The 5,913-nt window shown below is 44.3% G+C and overlaps 1 non-coding gene across 1 annotated transcript; it reads left to right on the plus strand.

Moving 5' to 3' along the window:
* The first annotated feature begins 5,437 nt into the window (after positions 1-5,437).
* Positions 5,438-5,510, plus strand: trnav-uac (transfer RNA valine (anticodon UAC)). The gene has a single exon. It is a non-coding gene; the product is annotated as a tRNA-Val (tRNA).
* The last annotated feature ends 403 nt before the right edge of the window (positions 5,511-5,913 follow it).

Here is a 5,913-nt window from a genome sequence, read left to right on the forward strand (position 1 = left end):
TCGGTTTGGCAACATGTTGCTGGAGAACGTTGCCTGCTTCTCACTTCTTTATTTGACCCAAAGAGTCTGCAGATTTCCTCTGATGTATACGGGAGAGGAGTAGAGCCACATGGGGAGAGTTTATACAAGTTCTCAGTTTAAAGTCAGAATTCTGGGAAAGAAGTCAGAATTCTTAGAATAAGGTCGGAATTCTGAGTTTAAAGTCAGAATTCTGGGGAAAAAGTCAGAATTTTTAGAATAAGGTCGCAATTCTCAGTTCAAAGTCAGAATTCTGGGAAAAAAGTCAGAATTCTCAGTTCAAAGTCAGAATTCTGGGGAAAAAAGTCAGAATTCTGGGAAAAAAAGTCAGAATTCTTAGAATAAGGTCGCAATTCTCAGTTCAAAGTCAGAATTCTGAGAAAAAAGTCAGAATTCTTAGAATAAGGTTGCAATTCTCAGTTCAAAGTCAGAATTCTGGGAAAAAAGTCAGAATTCTCAGTTTAAAGTCAGAATTCTGGGAAAAAAAGTCAGAATTCTTAGAATAAGGTCGCAATTCTCAATTCAAAGTCAGAATTCTGAGAAAAAAGTCAGAATTCTTAGAATAAGGTTGCAATTCTGAATATAAAGTCAGAATTTGGAGAAAAAAGTCAGAATTCTTAGAATAAGGTCGCAATTCTCAGTTTAAAGTCAGAATTCTGGGAAAAAAGTCAGAATTTTGAGATTCTAAGATTAAAGTCAGAATTCTCAGAAAAGAGTTAGAATTCGAAGATTAAAGTCAGAATTCTGACTTTAAACTCAGAACTCAGATAAATTTTTCACATGGCGCTAATCCTCTTCCGTAGATGTAGCTTACTGTGAAAGCGCAACTGTTAAGGAGACGGGTGTTGTTGTGATTGGAGCTAGCCTTGGTATTTATTTGTATTTATTTATTTATTTTTTTGCTTTGTATTTATTTTTTGTCCTCCTAAATTACATCAAAACCCCTTGTGGGTTATACGATATTCAATATCACAGAAATATTGTGTTATTCACGAAATATCACGAGATTCGATAATATAGAATATCCAATTAGCCCAAGCCTAATTGGAGCATCTTCTTTCTGGTTTCGTCTTCGTTATCGAGAGAGGGGAAACATCGACAGGCTGAACATTACAGCTGATTCAGTTTGAAAACGTTTAGGTGGACTGTGTGGGCAGAATGAAATCTAAACTCACTTTCAGCTGCAGCCACAACATTTCCCTTCACCATGCTGCTGTGCATCAGGTCAATTACAAGTGTTTGGCAACTTGACTGACATATCTGTTGACCAGAGGTGGGGACTCGAGTCACATGACTTGGACTCGAGTCACATGACTTGGACTCGAGTCACACTTTGAATTGCTTGAGACTTGACTTGATGCATGAAGAGAAGACTTGAGACTTGACTTGACTTGGGTGACTTGGGACTTGACTCTGACTTGTTCTCTGATGACTTGAAAAGGTTTCTAAAGTCTTGACTTGAGATCTTGTGTTTGTGTAAATGACTCAGATTGAAAGTGATGAGATTTGTTCCAGCAGACGACTGAATTTAAATTCTGTTTTCTGAATTTGTATGGAATGATTGAATTTATTAGGGCCCGAGCACGACTTCGTGCGAAGCCCTATTGAAACTGAAGGAATTATTAGGGCCCGAGCACGACTTCGTGCGAAGCCCTATTGAAACTGAAGGAATTATTATTATTATTATTATTATTAGGGCCCGAGCACGACTTCGTGCGAAGCCCTATTGAAACTGAAGGAATTATTATTATTATTATTATTATTATTATTATTCCGCGTGTTTGATTGCATTTTTGAGGGGCTAAAGGTGCTCGAAAACGGACCAAACTTTGCACACGCGTCAGAACTGGTGAAAAATTATATATTTTATGGGTCTCGCGCATGGGTGTGGCAAAATGGCTCGATAGCGCCCCCTACAAATTTCAAAAAAATACTCACGGCCGTACGTTTGTCCTAGACGTACGAAACTTGGTAGGCACGTGTATCGTGTCCAGACTTAAAAAAAAGTCCGTAGGTACCATGCACCTAAACCCGACAGGAAGTCCGCCATTTTGAATTGAGTGCGACATTTTGGGGCGATTTTGGCCGTTTGCAGGGGTCGTACTTTAACGAACTCGTCCTAGGCGAATGATCGGATCCGCGTCAAACTCGGTCAGCGTGTATAAAAGACCTGGACGATGAAAAGTTATCAAAAGCTTGAGTTTTCGTCACACGGCGTGGCCGTGGCGTGGCGTCGAATTTCCGTGTTTCGCCACGAAACAGGAAGTGGGTTGTAACACCACTGTACATGGTCACATCTGGCCGAAACTTCACACGTTACATGAGAGTCCCGGCCTGAACACGTCTACGTGCCGATATTCGGTTATAGTCATAGCGCCACCTACTGGCTAGAGGAAATGACATGTTTTATACTGGGGTGTGCTACTACTAGCGGGTTGACCAGATCCACCTCAAATGTGGTCAGAAAAGCCGTAGGACCTTGATGACGCTTCGTGATGAAGATCAGGAGCTTTCGTCGCACGGCGTTGCCATGGCGGCGCGGCGAATTACGATGCTTCGCCGTGAAACAGGAAGCTGCGTTAACTTGAGTTTACGTCGTCCGATCAGCACCGGATTTCGCATGCTGGTCCAGAGTCCAGGCCTGAGGACATCTACAGGCCGATTGGGAGTCATAGGCATTGCGCCACCTACTGGCGACACCAAACAGGAAGTGGGTTGTAACGCGACTATACGTGGTCAAATCTGGCCCAAACTTCACATGTCGGATGAGAGTCCCGGCCTGAACGCGTCTACGTGCCGATATTCGGTTATAGCCATAGCGCCGCCTACTGGCGACAGGAAGTTGTGTGAACTTGAACGTACGTTGTCCGATCTGCACCGGATTTCACATGAGGGACGAGAGTCCAAGCATGAGGACATCTACATGTCCCGCGGCTGCAACACGCCCCGACTTGCACACGGAGGCGAGGGCCCGCTCATCACTGCTTGCAGTTTTAATTATTATTATTATCTTTATTCTGACTCTTAAATCGCATTTTTGAGGGGCTAAAAGTGCTCGAAAGCTCACCAAACTTTGCACACCCGTCAGAAGTGGCGAAAAATTTGATATTTTATGGGTCTTGGACATGGGCGTGCCAAAATGGCTCGATAGCGCCCCCTACAAAATTTCAAAACAAAAGCCCCCACCTTTCTGTTTCACCTAGACGTACGAAACTTGGTATGCACATGTATCATGTCCAGACTTAAAAAAAAGCCTCTTGGTGCCCTGGCCTAAACTCGACAGGAAGTCGGCCATTTTGAATTGATTGCGACATTTTGGGGCATTTTTGGGCGTTTGTACGGGTCGTACTTTAACGAACTCCTCCTAGGCGGTTCATCGGATCCACGTCAAACTTGGTCAGCGTGTATAAAAGACCTGGACGATGAAAAGTTATCAAAAGCTTGAGTTTTCGTCACACGGCGTGGGCGTGGCGTGGCGTCGAATTTCCCCGTTTCGCCACGAAACAGGAAGTGGCTTGTAACTGGCCTGTACATGGTCAAATCTGGCCCAAACTTCACATGTTGGATGAGAGTCCCGGCCTGAACGCGTCTACGTGCCGATATTCGGTTATAGCCATAGCGCCGCCTACTGGCGACAGGAAGTTGTGTGAACTTGAGCGTACGTTGTCCGATCTGCACCGGATTTCACATGAGGGACGAGAGTCCAGGCCTGAGGACGTCTACATGTCCCGCGGCTGCAACACGCCCCGACTTGCACACGGAGGCGAGGGCCCGCTCATCACTGCTTGCAGTTTTAATTATTTCTTTTTCTTATTTTTATTTTTCGCCGGACAAATAAATCGGACTTTTGAGGGCCTAAACGTGCTCGAAAAGTTGCGAAACTTTGCACACGCGTCAGAAGTGGCGAAAAATTTGATATTTTATGGGTCTCGCGCATGGGTGTGGCAAAATGGCTCGATAGCGCCCCCTAGAAAATTTTAAAAAAATACTCCTCGCCGTACGTTTCCCCTAGACGTACGAAACTTGGTAGGCACGTGTATCGTGTCCAGACTTAAAAAAAAGTCCATAGGTACCATGCGCCTAAACCCGACAGGAAGTCGGCCATTTTGAATTGATTGCGACATTTTGGGGCGTTTTTGCCCGTTTGCAGGGGTCGTACTTTAACGAACTCCTCCTAGGAGAATGATCGGATCCGCGTCAAACTCGGTCAGCGTGTATAAAAGAGTTGGACGATGAAAAGTTATCAAAAGCTTGAGTTTTCGTCACACGGCGTGGGCGTGGCTAGGCGTCAAATTTCCACGTTTCGCCACGAAACAGGAAGTGGCTTGTAACTGGCCTGTACATGGTCAAATCTGGACCAAACTTCACACGTTTGATGAGAGTCCCGGCCTGAACACATCTATGTGCCGATATTCGGTTATAGTCATAGCGCCACCTACTGGCGACAGGAAGCTGTGTGAATTTGCAGGGGTCGTACTTTAACGAACTCCTCCTAGGCGGTTGATCGGATTCACGTCAAACTTGGTCAGCGTGTATAAAAGAGTTTGACGATGAAAAGTTATCAAAAGCTTGAGTTTTCGTCACACGGCGTGGGCGTGGCGTGGCGTCGAATTTCGATGTTTCGCCATGAAACAGGAAGCTGCGTTAACTTCAGTTTACGTCGTCCAATTTGCACCAGATTTCACATACTGGACAAGACTCCAGGCCTGAGGATATCTACAGGCCGATTAGGAGTAATAGTCATTGCGCCACCTACTGGTGACACGAAACAGGAAGTGGGTTATAACGCGACTGTGCGTGGTCACATCTGGCCCAAATTTGACACGTTTGACTAGAGTCCAGGCCTGAATACATCTACAGGTCGATATTCAGTTATAGTCATAGCGCCACCTACTGGCGACAGGAAGTTGTGAGAACTTGAGCGTACATTGTCCGATCTGCACCGGATTTCACGTGCTGGACCAGAGTCCAGGTCTGAGGACATCTACAGGCCGATTAGGAGTCATAGTCATAGCGCCACCTACTGGCGACAGGAAGTTGTGTGAACTTGAGCGTACGTTGTCCGATCTGCACCGGATTTCACATGCTGGACGAGAGTCCAGGCCTGAGGACGTCTACATGTCCCGCGGCTGCAGCACACCCCGACTTGCACACGGAGGCGAGGGCCCGCTCATCACTGCTTGCAGTTTTAATTGAAGTTGAAACTGATTATAGAAATCAAACTCATGATGCTCTTACCAAGTTTTTATCCTATTAAAACCATATTGCATTGAAAAGTCCTAGATATTTAGTTTTCTTTAAGATATTAAATTGATACTGGACTCTTGATTTGTTCTGACTTGACTTGCTGTTCTACATTTGAACTTGAGACTTGACTTCGGACTTGAGTCTCAAGACTTGAGACTGACTTGTGTCCTGTGGTTCCATAGTGTAGTGGTTATCACGTCTGCTTTACACGCAGAAGGACCTGGGTTCGAGCCCCAGTGGAACCATCATGACAGCCTGGTGGTTTACAGAGGATGTTCTCCAACTGAAATGTCTTTAGGCCAAGTGCCGAATCCCAAGCCGAGTTCTCTTTGTAAACCGAGACTAAAAACTGCGACTCGTCTTTTACGATCGTTCAAAGGTTCTGGATTTAAAGGTTAAATGTGTTTTACTGAAGCATAATATGACTAGTAAATATCAGCCGATTTGTATGTGAAACAAATATTTGGGTAACACTTTAAAATAAGGGTACATTAATTAAGGGTTAGTTAATGCTTAATAAGCATAAAGTAAGTAGCATTAAGTAAACGTAATTAACAGTTAACTAATGTGTCTGGTAATAATTTACTAATGTGTTCATGTTAACTAAGGTATTAATTTATACATTATTTAATAGTTTATAAAGATGAC

Source organism: Centroberyx affinis, unplaced genomic scaffold (genome assembly GCF_046629955.1).
Source record: "Centroberyx affinis isolate AG114_WGS23_722 - 3 ecotype Tasmania unplaced genomic scaffold, CSIRO-AGI_Caff_v1 ptg002175l_1, whole genome shotgun sequence".
Classification (NCBI taxonomy): Eukaryota; Metazoa; Chordata; class Actinopteri; order Beryciformes; family Berycidae; genus Centroberyx; species Centroberyx affinis.